At 45.4% G+C, this 15,608-nt stretch overlaps 1 protein-coding gene across 1 annotated transcript in view; it reads right to left on the reverse strand.

Moving 5' to 3' along the window:
* LOC124722180 (dynein axonemal heavy chain 5) overlaps nt 1-15,608 on the reverse strand; it is an 843,802-nt gene that overhangs the window by 479,808 nt on the left and 348,386 nt on the right. The window lies entirely within an intron of this gene.

The raw sequence follows: 15,608 nt of genomic DNA on the forward strand, positions 1-15,608 counted from the left end.
AAAAAATTGTTTTTGTGGAACTGCTGTTTTGTACATAATTACAGTTTAGGGCAAGAGCGAAATAATGTTTAAGCTTTCGCTACTCTCCATTTAGCATTTCTGTGTAAGTGGGTATATTCATGCTTTCTTACACTACTGGCCATTAAAATTGCTACACCACGAAGATGACGTGCTGCAGACGCGAAATTTAACCGACAGGAAGAAGATGCTATGATATGCAAATGATTAGCTTTTCAGAGCATTCACACAAGGTTGGCGCCGGTGGCGACACCTACAACGTGCTGACATGAGGAAAGTTTCCAACCGATTTTTCATACACAAACAGCAGTTGACCGGCGTTGCCTGGTGAAACGTTGTTGTGATGCCTCGTGTAAGGAGGTGAAATGCGTACCATCACGTTTCCGACTTTGATAAAGGTCGGATTGTAGCCTATCGCAATTGCAGTTTATTGTATCGCGACATTGCTGCTCGCGTTGGTCGAGATCCAATGACTGTTAGCAGAATATGGAATCGGTGGGTTTAGGAGGGTAATACGGAACGCCGAGCTGGATTCCAACGGCCTCGTATAACTAGCAGTCGAGATGACAGGCATCTTATCCGCATGGCTGTAACGGATCGTGCAGCCACGTCTCGATGCCTGAGTCAACAGATGGGGACGTTTGCGAGACAACAACCATCTGCACGAACAGTTCGACGACGTTTGCAGCAGCATGGACTATCAGCTCGGAGACAATGGCTGCAGCTACTCTTGATTGCGTCACAGACAGGAGCGCCGGCGATGGTGTACTCAACGACGAACCTGGGTGCACGAATGGCAAAATGTTATTTTTTCGGATGAATTCAGGTTCTGTTTACAGCATCATGATGGTCGCATCCGTGTTTGGGGACATCGCGTTGGACGCACATTGGAAGCGTGTATTCGTCATCGCCATACTGGCGTATCATCCGGCATGATGGTATGGGATGCCATTGGTTACACGTCTCGGTCACCTCTTGTTCGCATTGACGGAACTTTGAACAGTGGACGTTACATTTCAGATGTGTTACGACCCGTGGCTCTACCCTTCATTCGATCCCTGCGAAACCCTACATTTCAGCAGGATAATGCACGACCGCATGTTGCAGGTCCTGTACGGGCTGCTACCCTGGCCAGCACCAATTGAAAACGTTTGGTCAATGGTGGCCGAGCAACTGGCTCGTCACAATACGCCTGACACTACTCTTGATGAACTGTGGTATCGTGTTGAAGGTGCATGGGCAGCTGTACCTGTGCATGCCATCCAATCTCTGTTTTTGACTCAATGCCCAGGCGTATCAAGGCCGTTATTACGGCCAGAGGTGGTTGTTCTGGGTACTGATTTCTCAGGATCTATGCACCCAAATTGCGGAAAATGTAATCACATGTCAGTTCTAGAATAATATATTTGTCCAATGAATACCCGTTTATCATCTGCATTTCTTCTTGGTGTAGCAATTTTAATGTCCAGTATTGTATTTTTTTTGGGGGGGGGGAGGGGGCAAATATACAAGTTCCCTGACGCATGTATTAGGTAAAGAATTAACTTCCAGGCTGAAAATCAGATATTCTTACATTGTAACCATGTAATAACTTAGCTTACTGTAAAAATATTTATTACATGTACACTTTTAATCACGGTGATTTCATTTCGTCACTTTCTCAGTCAGCGGATCTGCTCTGGGAGATCGTACTTCCATTGTGGCAAACTTTTTCTAGTAATTTTCTTTTCTGTTTGCACTTTAAACAGATTCAACAGAGTTCACGCTGTCACTGCACACTAATGCCGATTCCTGTGCAGTTAACAAACAACTCCAAACACTAACTGCTGTTTGTGGAAATGATTAAATTCAAGTAGTAGCATCTACCAACATGGTCACTTGACTGAGAATCGTAAGGGCCAAAAGCACACCGTCGTCGATCCAACATTTAAGTAGATACCAGACAAAACAATTGAGTCAGCTTTTCCTGAATGTTCATATTTACAATGTTGGCCCTCATCACAGATAAATTTGAATCACCATAATACCAAGTGATGTCAGAAGCATGAATATATGGTACAGTCTCACAATCGGCGATGCCGTGCTTTATGGTTCCCAGAGCCTCAGATGGATTACAATATGATAAAATCCAAAACTTAATATACTATATTTCATTCAGAACCCCGATAAAATAGTTTTTTTTATCAGTATAACAACAACATATGCTGAGTATAAAGTAATATGAAACGAAAGTAGAAGTTGTTATCATGTCGCAAATTCTTTCCTTATTCGCAATGGAAATACAAATTTGGGCTGAATTTTCTCAAATTGAGAACTCAGAAGTAGCGAACTCTGTTTCACTTGGAAAAACTTTCAATAGCCCAGATCTCATATACTAATTTTACTCTGTAGTGAGTGAATTCAAATATCTGAGAAGTGAGCTACCATCTAGCGGGATTTATCCCAGGTGGACAAAAGTCTGTTGTAGTGTGCTGCCATCCGGTGACACTGAAGTAAACTTGTAGGAGAGTGCAAGGGGTAACTGTGCACGCCGTTAACAGTGCCCTTTGTTGAGCAATTCCGTATGTACCTGGTGATCAAAAAATGAGTATAAATTTTAAAACTACATAAATACACGGAATAATGTAGATATAGAGGTAAAAATTGACACACATGCTTGGAATGACATGGGGTTTTTATTAGAACCACCCCATATTGCTAGACGCGTGAAAGATCTCTTGCGCGCGACGTTTGGTGATGTTCGTGTGGCCGGCCGGGGTGGTCGAGCGGTTCTAGTCGCTTCAGTCTGGAACCGCGTGACCGCTACGGTCGCAGGTTCGAATCCTGCCTCGCGCGTGGATGTGTGTGATGTCCTTAGGTTAGTTAGGTTTAAGTAGTTCTAAGTTCTAGAGGACTGATGACCAAAGATGTTAAGTCCCATAGTGCTCAGCCGCCACTTTCGTCATGCTTGGCCTCCCAGGTCCCCAGACCTCAGTCCGTGCGATTATTGGCTTTGGGATTACCTGAAGTCGCAAGTGTATTGTGATCGACCGACATCTCTAGGGATGCTGAAAGACAACATCCGAAGCCAATGCCTCACCATAACTCCGGACATGCTTCACAGTCCTGTTCACAACATTCCTCGACTACAGCTAGTGTTGAGGAGCGATGGTGCACATATTGAGCATTTCCTGTAAAGAACATCATCTTTTCTTTGTCTTACTTTGTTATGCTAATTATTGCTATTCCGATCAGATGAAGCGCCATCTGTCGGACAGTTTTTGAACTTTTGCATTTTTTGGGTTCTAATAAAACCCCATGTCATTCCAAATATGTGTGTCAATTTATACCTCTCTATCTACATTATTCCGTGATTTATTCAGTTTTCAAATTTGTACTGACTTTTTGATCACCCGGTATTTCGCTCGTAAGGCTATTACGTCACGCCAGTTGTGCTTGCGCAAAAGCCCCTTAAAATGAGCACAACCCAAGGTGTGCTCGTGACCCTGACGCCAAATTTCACGGAGTCTAGGGGAGCAGCTATATAGTATAGCGCACTACATTTAGTGCCGTGTATTTCGGATTACCAAATCTACATTACACTGAACAGCGTTCAAAGAAAAATAAGCAGTAAATCGGCAATGTGTCAAAAGTTAGTGTCCTCCTGTGCTCTTACACAACAGCCGCCACTGGTCATCACTCGCCACCTAGTGTTTGCGTGCCTCAGATGCAATGCTCTGTGTTCATGTCCTTTTGTTAACAAAAAGTTTTGACAATAGCTCGACTGTCTACATCGTCTGCAACTCCAGCCACCTTCAGCAGAGAGCCGCTCACTCACACCTTCTTGAAGTACGTCCTGTTACAGTTGGTATCAGCACAAGGTTTGGAGGCTGTAGTGGTGGACCAGCAGAGGGCAGAAACAGAAACGAAGGCGACGCAGCAGCAATGGCAATCTGCGCAAGATTTCAAGTAAACGCAGACTTCAAATTATTTTTTTGGGACTAACAGGTTGTGTTTTTTATCTTTCCCTTTATTTTCAAAAATGGTTCAAATGGTTCTGAGCACTATGGGACTTAACATCTGTGGTCATCAGTCCCATTTATTTTCATTTGGGTTTATTTTACACTTGCAGTGGTAGTAGTAAGCAGAAGTCGATGAGAAAGTGACAACCCAGGAGGCTATTAAACATTTTATGGCTGAGATAGTTAACATTGGAGCTGATAATGAAGCGTACAATAAGAAATTAGATTGTTTGAGGGGTGAAAGAGGGGAAGAGTCGACTCCAGTCTATCTCGACCCATCCTTGGTGGCTTCATTGTCAGAAAAATGTGAGGAAGATGTTTTTTTCCTTTTTTGATAGTTTACATAGAGTTGCGAAGATAAGGAACTGCAGTAGCGAGCAGTATTTAAATTTGGCCCGCGTGAAGTTGGGATGAGATGCTAGAACATATGTAATGCACAGTAAGAAGTTCCTTCGCGGACGTTCAGTGTGGGTTAAGAGATCGTTACAGAAAAAAGAATACTTCTAGGTACTAACGTGAACAACTTGAAGGAGTAGTGCAAAAACAGGGAGAGCCAGAATAAAATTTTGTATTACGTATGAGGAAAATCAATATTAATACATAGGATTTGACGGATGATGATCGTGCCAAGGAATCGGAACAATGGGCGCTTGTTGCGTTTTAATGGGTTCTACCATCTGAGATGTCACGGAAGGTCCACGTAGAATTCTCAAAACCCTGGGTGAAGCAGTAGCAACTGCAGCAATTTTGGTTGAAATGGGTCCAATGATTAGGTCGAGGATGAGGCGAGTAGGTTTTCACTATAGGGGTCATACGCTACAGATGTGGATCTCTGAGCCACATTCAGCGGTTGCGTAGGGAGCCGTAATGTCAAAGGTGCAAACAGGTGGGACACTCCATTCAGGAATGTCCACAGGTGTGTGGAAGGTGGAAATCAGGGTAACACTCTCACTTCTGCATTAAACAGGACAGGGGGTGTCTGACAGCACAACGTTTCTGGTAAATGTGACCGCGTGACAACCCTGTGAAAAATCAGTGACAGACATTTGTCTGCTGGCTACGTAACTAGTTATAGTGCATTTGGTGCGGTGAATTTGAACTAACCGTGATGTAGACTAAGTGGTGTGGGTGGTAAAAGTGTTCACTGTCTCGGTTCAGCATTGTTGTGTGTGGGAGTTCTCACTGGCGTAGGCATAAGCTGTCGTTCTTGGGCTAGACAACCTAGGCAAACATTACAGCAACGCGTCGTGGAACTGGGATGGACGTAGTTCCATCTCAGTTTTACTGCTGAAAGAACTCAGCTATCGCAAGGAACACCCGGGACATTGTGTAAGCCAATTATACACTCCTGGAAATGGAAAAAAGAACACATTGACACCGGTGTGTCAGACCCACCATACTTGCTCCGGACACTGCGAGAGGGCTGTACAAGCAATGATCACACGCACGGCACAGCGGACACACCAGGAACCGCGGTGTTGGCCGTCGAATGGCGCTAGCTGCGCAGCATTTGTGCACCGCCGCCGTCAGTGTCAGCCAGTTTGCCGTGGCATACGGAGCTCCATCGCAGTCTTTAACACTGGTAGCATGCCGCGACAGCGTGGACGTGAACCGTATGTGCAGTTGACGGACTTTGAGTGAGGGCATATAGTGGGCATGCGGGAGGCCGGGTGGACGTACCGCCGAATTGCTCAACACGTGGGGCGTGAGGTCTCCACAGTACATCGATGTTGTCGCCAGTGGTCGGCGGAAGGTGCACGTGCCCGTCGACCTGGGACCGGACCGCAGCTACGCACGGATGCACGCCAAGACCGTAGGATCCTACGCAGTGCCGTAGGGGACCGCACCGCCACTTCCCAGCAAATTAGGGACACTGTTGCTCCTGGGGTATCGACGAGGACCATTCGCAACCGTCTCCATGAAGCTGGGCTACGGTCCCGCACACCGTTAGGCCGTCTTCCGCTCACGCCCCAACATCGTGCAGCCCGCCTCCAGTGGTGTCGCGACAGGCGTGAATGGAGGGACGAATGGAGACGTGTCGTCTTCAGCGATGAGAGTCGCTTCTGCCTTGGTGCCAATGATGGTCGTGTGCGTGTTTGGCGCCGTGCAGGTGAGCGCCACAATCAGGACTGCATACGACCGAGGCACACAGGGCCAACACCCGGCATCATGGTGTGGGGAGCGATCACCTACACTGGCCGTACACTACTGGTGATCGTCGAGGGGACACTGAATAGTGCACGGTACATCCAAACCGTCATCGAACCCATCGTTCTACCATTCCTAGACCGGCAAGGGAACTTGCTGTTCCAACAGGACAATGCACGTCCGCATGTATCCCGTGCCACCCAACGTGCTCTAGAAGGTGTAAGTCAACTACCCTGGCCAGCAGGATCTCAGGATCTGTCCCCCATTGAGCATGTTTGGGACTGGATAAAGCGTCGTCTCACGCGGTCTGCACGTCCGCATGTATCCCGTGCCACCCAACGTGCTCTAGAAGGTGTAAGTCAACTACCCTGGCCAGCAGGATCTCAGGATCTGTCCCCCATTGAGCATGTTTGGGACTGGATGAAGCGTCGTCTCACGCGGTCTGCACGTCCAGCACGAACTCTGGTCCAACTGAGGCGCCAGGTGGAAATGGCATGGCAAGCCGTTCCACAGGACTTCATCCAGCATCTCTACGATCGTCTCCATGGGAGAATAGCAGCCTGCATTGCTGCGAAAGGTGGATATACACTGTACTAGTGACGACATTGTGCATGCTCTGTTGCCTGTGTCTATGTGCCTGTGGCTCTGTCAGTGTGATCATGTGATGTATCTGACCCCAGGAATGTGTCAATGAAGTTTGCCCTTCCTGGGACAATGAATTCACGGTGTTCTTATTTCAATTTCCAGGGGTGTACTTACATGGTCTCTTAGACTAGACTCATAGGATGTAGTATCAAAGGGTGCAGCAAGGCTGCTTTGGATGAAAGCAGGAGCTGATACCCGATTAATACCTTGTGTGTAGTAGAGCCCTTGTCAGAGGACGAGAAACTGGATCAGGTACAACGTTTTACATGGCATAGTTTATCTTTTGTGTAGGAAATTGACAGAGGCTGGATAGTGCCCATCAGTGTAGACAATACAGGTTTGGAAGAGGTGAGATCAGATGGTGCACTGATAGCTGACTTACAAGTGTGGGAGGAAGATGAGTTTAATGGGGGATTTTGGTGTAGAATACACACAACCCGTATACGTACCGATCATTTCTCACGTTTCTTGGTCATGGTCACCATACTAAATCAACATGCGGAGATAAGGGCTCAGGCTGTGGTTAAGCAATGGTTATTGAAATTAGGAACGTCAGAAACAATAATATCTGACCAAGGCATTGAGTTTACGTCTGTGTTATTAAATGAGTTATTATACATAAAAAAGTTGCAAACTAGTGCACTACGTCCGAAATCGAATGGCAGAACTGAAAGAGTTCACTGTAAATCGGGTAAAATGTTAAGATATTGTGTAAATAGTAGCCAAACGATTGGGTTACGCTACTACCACTTTTCATGGCCGCATATGACTTGAAAATCCACGAAAATGCTGGCTTATGCTCCTATGAAGCTGTCTTTGGCCAAAAATTGCCCTCCCCTTTCGAATTGCACCAATCTACCATTGGAGAAGTTCAAAAGATTAAAACATAAGTGGCATCACGTTAAAAATACGAATAAGGAAGCTCTAGAATAGCAGGAAGGCACCCATAACAAAAAGCAAAATTGCGTAAGTTCCGTATTGGGCAGTGGAATTAACAGCAGTCCCTTCTGAAGGGGAAAGGAAAGTGACTGGAGAAAATAAGGTAAAGAAAGAAAGAGAACTAGGCATGTGAAGCTGGATGTAACAACAGCTGTTCCTGTACATTCATACAACTGAACACCTGAACACACCGCGTTAATTTTTGAGCTTTCTAATTTGTTATCGGTGATATTTGTGAGTATATATTATGGTTGTTTCAGCGTTTGTGCAACATTTTTATAGGGGGCCACAGGAAACAGTTTAGTTTAGGTAAAAGGTTAAAACAATTTTCATTTAAATTTTATTTGCAGTGTTAGTGGAACCTTAGCGTGTCTGATTTAATTTACAAGGGAAACAGCTAAGTTACACGGTGTAATCCGCTTATTGTTTTGTTAAGTATGTAGTTTGTGATGACGTAGTTGAGCACACTTGCAACAACAAGCAGTTTGGTGGTAAATGAGAACGATCGTCTGCATGTGGGACACACTTTTATGTTTACCTATAATATTGAAGGTTCTTTACAGTGGAAGTTATCCCAGTCACTTTAGTCAGTGAAGACAATGAGGGATTTGGGGAGATACTACTCTTCACCACAGAACTGCTACAGTACTGAACCTGGAAGTGTGCAATGCCACCTCAGGTGTAGAGTCACTCAAAACCCACCCTTTTTTCTTTTTCCCGTGAGTCCATAGCAGTCGTATCGAGACCAGTGACTCAACGCCAGTGAGTAAGGCAAAGTAGTAAAACAAAACATAGGGCCTAGAAACGCCACAGTGTGATACAAAAATAAAAGGAGGACAAATGAAGGGGAAAGTTAAGCAAGAAATGTTTACCCTGAATCTGTGCAGTAGAAAGTAAAATGTGGAAACAATGATGGATAAATCAGTGACTTTGGGAACGATATTCTTAAGCAGTAATCTGGAGGTCCATATTAATCTAAGGAGAGGGAAGAAATGTGGCGGCATAGAACTTTAGCATCAGAACCGTAATTGTTGTGTCTAGACAAGGCAGCCTAGACACAATGAGAGGAAGCCGAAAGGCACGCGCTAAGCTAAAGCTGGATGGCGTGAGGTCTGAAACAGGATATGTAATGAATGCTATAAAGAAAAGTACGTAGCTTCTGGAATACTTAACTTTAATCCATCCTTTTGGTACATCTGGAGATTGTGGCGATACAAGTGAGACTCTTTAGATACATGCAATGTTACTAATGGCGCCTTGCTCGGTCGTAGCCATGGACTTAGCTGAAGGCTATTCTAACTATCTGCTCGGCAAAGTAGCGAGGCTTCGTCAGTGTAGTCGCTAGCAAAGTCGTCCGTACAACTGGGGCGAGTGCTAGTCCGTATCTCGAGACCTGCCTTGTGGTGGTGCTCGGTCTGCGATCACACAGTGGCGACACGCGGGTCCGACATGTACTAATGGACCGCGGCCGATTTAAAGCTACCACACAATAATCACTTCGCAGCCACAGCCCACCAGCAGAGCAACGAATTTGCCAAGACACCATTACAGCAGAAACCGCCAATTTCGTACCACTGCTCCCACGTGGCTACGACCTGGGAGTTGAATATCCTTCAGGAAGCTTCTGCAATCTGACACACAGTTGCATGATAAGAGCTGACCCCAGTCATCGGCCTCTGTTCCAGAGCTTTCCAAAGTTGTTCCGCAAACTCAGCCCTGGGCAACAGTATTTAAACCCCCAGGTCCAGACCTGGATCATACTATGACGCACACCACAGTCCGTGCTAGTCGACGCCGAATTTATGACGCAGGCACGGGCGTAGTCTTCGCGCCGTGAACAAACGCCCGCCGTCTGACTGCCTAGCTCGGGCAGCCAGCGCTCTGCCGCCGCCTCATGGTCCGAGCCGCTGCGGACTACTGCCATCCGCTGCTGCCACCCAGCCTGCAGTTCCGCGTTCATCAGCCAGGTGGTCCTGCTGGGCCCATGTACCTCGCCCTGGCTACAGTAGACCTCGCTGCAGGGTATCAGACGGATGCCATATTCCTTGACTTCCTGAAAGCGTTTGACTCGGTGCCCCACTGCAGACTCCTAACTAAGGTACGAGCATATGGTATTGGTTCCCAAATGTGTGAGTGGCTCGAAGACTTCTTAAGTAATACAAGACAGTACGTTGTCCTCGATGGTGAGTGTTCATCGGAGGTGACGGTATCATCTGGAGTGCCCCAGGGAAGTGTGGTAGGTCCGCTGTTGTTTTCTATCTACATAAATGACCTTTTGGATAGCGTGGGTAGCAATGTGCGGCTGTTTGCTGATGAGGCTGTGGTGTGCAGGAAGGTGTCGTCGTTGAGTGACTGTAGGAGGGTACAAGATGACTTGGACAGGATTTGTGATTGGTGTAAAGAATGGCAGCTAACTCTAAATGTAGATAAATGTAAATTAATGCAGATGAATAGGAAAAAGAATCCCGTAATGTTTCGATACTTCATTAGTAGTGTAGCGCTTGACATAGTCACGGCGATTAAATATCTCGACGTAACATTGTAGAGCGATATGAAGTAGGACAAGCATGTAATGGCAGTTGTGGGGAAGGCGGATAGTCGTCTTCGGTTCATTGGTAGAATTTTGGGAAGGTGTGGTTCATCTGTAAAGGAGACCGCTTATAAAACACTAATACGACCTATTCTTGAGTACTGCTAGAGCGTTTGGGATCCCTATCAGGTGGGATTGAGGGAGGACATAGAAGCAATTCAGAGGCGGGCTGCTAGATTTGTTACTGGTAGGTTTGATCATCACGCGAGTGTTACGGAAATGCTTCAGGAACTCGGGTGCAAGTCTCTGGGGGAGAGGAGGCGTTCTTTTCGTGAATCGCAACTGAGGAAATTTAGAGAACCAGCATTTGAGGCTGACTACAGTACAATTTTACTGCCGCCAACTTACATTTCGCGGAAAGACCACAAAGATAAGCTAAGAGAGATTAGGGCTCGTACGGAGGCATATAGGCAGTCATTTTCCCCTCTTTCTGTTTGGGAGTGGAACAAGGAGAGAAGATGCTAGTTGTGGTACGAGGTACCCTCCGGCACGCACCGAATGGTGGATTGCGGAGTATGTATGTAGATGTAGGTCCGTCGCCCTGTCTCACACTGCCGCCGCGTCCATTCCAGCGTGCTACGTCATCGCCCGCCATCTGCTGTCTACCTGCCCCAGTTACTCTGATCGACGTCTATGTACGATTGAAAATTAAGAGTTTTGGGCACACTCGGATGCCTAAACCGTCTGCACCTGCAACCACCTAAAGCAGAGAGTCGCTCGCTGACACCTTCCGTGAAGTATGCCCCGTTACATTGTGTTTGGTGAGTCTTACAGATTCTTAAAAGCGTTTTCGCCTTTAACTCAACGGAGATTCGTGTTCTCATTTGAAAATGAATTGCAGGCAATGATTTCAGTTCTATGGACTTCATCATTACAACAATTTCGTTGTGTTAACAATAAGTGCACTACACTGAGGTGACGAAAGTCATGCGATAGCAATGCACATATACAGATGTCAGTAGTAAGGTATGAATGGGCGGTACATAGGCGGATATGTCCTTCGTACTCAGGCGATTCATGTAAAGGGTTTCCGTCCTGATTATGACCGCACGACGGGAATTAACAGACTTCAACGTGGAATGGTAGTTGGAGTTAGACGCATGGGACATTCCATTTCGGAAATCGTTAGGTGAATTTAGTATTCTGAGATCTACAGTGTGGGGAGTGTGGCGAGAATACCAAAGTTCAGGCATTACCTGTGACCTTGGACAACACAGAGGTCGACGGCGTTCACTTAACGACCGACAGCAATGGGGTTTGCATAGAGTTGTCAGTACTAAAAGAGAAGCAACCCTGCGTAAAATAACCGTAGGAATCTATGTCGGACGTACGACGAACGTATCCGTTAGGACAGTGCGGCGAAATTTGGCATTAATGGGCTATGGCAGCAGGCGGTCGACGCGAGTACCTTTTCTATCTGCACGACATCGCCTGCAGCGCCTCTCCTGGGCTCACGACCAAATCGGTTGGACCCTAGGCGACTGGAAAACGTGGCCTGGTCCGATGAGTCCCGATTTCAGTTGATAAGAACTGTTGTTTTCTATTTGCATAAATGATCTTTCGGATGGAGTGGATAGCAATGTGCGGCTGTTTGCTGATGATGCGGATTCTGTGGTGTACGGGAAGGTGTCGTCGTTGAGTGACTGTAGGAGGATACAAGATGACTTGGACAGGATTTGTGATTGATGTAAAGAATGGCAGCTAACTCTAAATATAGATAAATGTAAATTAATGCAGATGAATAGGAAAAAGAATCCCGTAATGTTTCAATACTCCATTAGTAGTGTAGCGCTTGCCACAGTCATGTCGATTAAATATTTGGGCGTAACATTGCAGAGCGATATGAAGTGGGACAAGCATGTAATGGCAGTTGTAGGGAAGGCGGATAGTCGTCTTCGGTTCATTGGTAGAATTTTGGGAAGATGTGGTTCATCTGTAAAGAAGACCGCTTATAAAACGCTAATACGACCTATTCTTGAGTACTGCTCGAGCGTTTGGGATCCCTATCAGGTTGGATTGAGGGAGGGCATAGAAGCAATTCAGAGGCGGGCTGCTAGATTTATTACTGGTAGGTTTGATCATCACGCGAGTGTTACGGAAATGCTTCAGGAACTCGGGTGGGAGTCTCTGGAGGAAAGGAGGCGTTCTTTTCGTGAATCGCTACTGAGGAAATTTAGAGAACCAGCATTTGAGGCTGACTGCAGCACAATTTTACTGCCGCCAACTTACATTTCGCGGAAAGACCACAAAGACGAGATAAGAGAGATTAGGGCTCGTACAGAGGCATATAGGCAGTCATTTTCCCCTCTTTCTGTTTGGGAGTGAAACAGGCACAGAAGATGCTAGTTATGGTACGAGGTACCCTCCGCCACGCACTCTATGGTGGATTGCGGAGTATGTATGTAGATGTAGATGTAGTAGGTAGGGCTCGAGTGTGGCGCAGACCCCACGGAGCTATCCACCCGAGTTGTTAACAAGGCACTGTGCCGGCTGGTGGTAGCTCCATAATGGTGTGGGCAGTGTTTACATGGAATTGGCTGGGTCCTCTGGTCCAGCTGAACCGATCGTTGACTGGAAATGTTTATGATGGGTTACTTTGACACCATCTGCAGCTGTTCATGGACTACATGTTCTCGAGCAGCGATTGGAATTGTGGATGACAATGCGCCATGTCACCGAGCCGCAACTGTCACGATTGCTTTGAAGAACGTTCTGGACAGTTCGAACAAATGATTTAGCCATCCAGATCGCCCGACTTGAATCCCACCTAATAGTTGTGGAACATAACGAAAGGTTCTTATGGGCACAAAATCCTGCACCGGCAACACTTCCCCAATTATGGACGTCTATAGAGGCAACATGGCTCAGTATTTCTGCAGAAGACTTCCAACGACTTGTCCACTCCACGTCGTGTTACTGCACTACACCGGGGAAAAAAAATGGCTCTGAGCACTATGGGACTTAACAGCTGTGGTCATCAGTCCCCTAGAACTTAGAACTACTTAAACCTAACTAACCTAAGGACATCACACACATCCATGCCCCAGGCAGGATTCGAACTTGCGACCGTAGCAGTCGCGCGGTTCCGGACTGCGCGCCTAGAACCGCGAGACCACCGCGGCCGACTACGCCGGGAAAAAGGAGGTCCGACTCGATATTATGACGTATGCCATGATTTTTGTCACTTCAGTGTGTTGTTCACTATTGCAATGAGACATCACTAATTATTAACGATCCTAAAACAAAGCAGCTGTACAGGACACGATACTGGGAAACTAAGACCGGAGCTGTACATTCTTTGTAATCATCAGGGCTCAGATTTTTATGTGATTATATTTTTTTCCTTCGCTCCTACACATGCCAAAAATGTAAATATTCACGAAGTATGTTGCAACTGTTGATACATTTCATTTTATTGCTACACATTTTACTATAATGACATGTTTTTACATATTTTAACTTTATGTTGCATGAAACTAGGTATAACAGCTTTCCTACCCTCCTTCATATTTCCACATACACTCAGTAGTCCCCTCCCACAGAAAAATATCCGAAACCGACCCACCGTAAAAACTGAAGGCACAAAGTAAATTTTATATAAAAATCACGTTATAGCCCAAAAAATGCTTAAGAGTTGACGAAAGTCTGTGTTCATGATGCGATGTGTTGTTTCAAAATTACCATCTGAGTTAAGATCTTGGGACGCTTTTACAATTGATAGAGAAACTGATCTCCGTCGAGCGCGCAATAAACAGTTAGTGTGTCTATGAAGTACCAACTTCAGCAACATTTTATATAATGATGTGCACAGAAAGAACAAAGGAGTAAAATCGTCTAATAAGAGTATTTTATTGACGCAGATGCAAAATTTTTTAACTCCACAAATGAATTTCTCTATAGGTATTTCTCTATAGTTGCCGCGAACATCGCAAGGTACAAGCTTTAAGTGCCTGAATGTCGCGCGTTTCTATAGAGTGCTACAAGCAACAGATTAGTGACAATAAGGAAAAACAGTTTTGCTCTATCAGGACTCTCTAAAAAAGGTGCGGTGCTATACAAATAACCGTCACAAATAGATAACAGTCGACGAAACAACGGACTTACGTAGACGTTTCATTGGCAATTTGACTGTTGGCAAACTCAACGGAGAAGAAACTTCAAAGCCATTATTTTTTCTTGCGAAGTGTTGGAATGCAAAAATCATTCAAAGCGTTACGGCCTCAGGGAATTAAAGAAGAACAAGCTCTAGTTATGTATTCAGATGCTGCAGCCTACACGCTGAAGGTGGAAACTACCCCACGGATATTCTATCCGCATTTAATCCGCTTCAACTGTCTGGTCCATGCACTGTAATGTATCGCTGAAGAAGTGCACAGCAGCTACCCAGAAGTAAATAAAATAATTTCACACACCAACAAAATGTATCTCTAAGCCTTGTATCGTAGACAACTACAGCCGAACCTAGAGTTGCTGCCGGAGCTTGTCCTAACGAAGTGGGGTGCATAGATTGAGGATGTCGGCTTTTATAATAAACATTTTGTAGCGGTGAAATCTGTGACTGATTCGTTTCCGGGAGAACCTTCAGTTTCAGTGTGAGAGGCACAAAATGCTTTCACTGGACCTAAAATCGAAAATGCTCTGGAATCTGTAGCAACATCGCCTTCCTTGCCAGCAACGTTGTCTTTGCACAAATCGTTAGAAATTGTTGAGAATGTCAAATACAAGCTGACTGACATAGAGGTGATATTGGTCAGATACTGGTGAATACTTTTCGCACAATTTTGACGAGGAATCGATGGTACTGGTTTCTTGTTACTATCTATAATGTACTCAGAGGGAGAGAAGAAGACATTCCAGAAAAATTTCCTCCGCTGAAATTTTAATCATCAATGTCCTGGGATGTGTAAAGACCATTTTACTCCTACAAAAACATTCTTTCTGATCGGCGACATTCTATGTCTCAAGAGACTTTAGAGCAATACTTGATGTTCCTGGAGCTCCAAAACGTAATGTAAGGTAGGGAACCTTTACGGTTTCCGTGATGATGGCCATTTTAGTGGACCGATGTGATAGAAAATAATTTTCTTCTGTTAGCATAGTAGAGAATTTCAAAGAAAAATTAAGTAACGTAAACTGAGCCTTGTTATTGAACTTTTCATGTTTCTGGTACGTTTAAGTGCGTGTTAAGGTGATATAGTAGGCTATGGAGTAATTCAGAAGCTGATTTTAATTGAAAGCATTGTTCTGCACTAAGGATTTAATAAAAT

The sequence above is a fragment of the Schistocerca piceifrons genome, chromosome X, assembly GCF_021461385.2.
Source record: "Schistocerca piceifrons isolate TAMUIC-IGC-003096 chromosome X, iqSchPice1.1, whole genome shotgun sequence".
NCBI lineage: Eukaryota > Metazoa > Arthropoda > Insecta > Orthoptera > Acrididae > Schistocerca > Schistocerca piceifrons.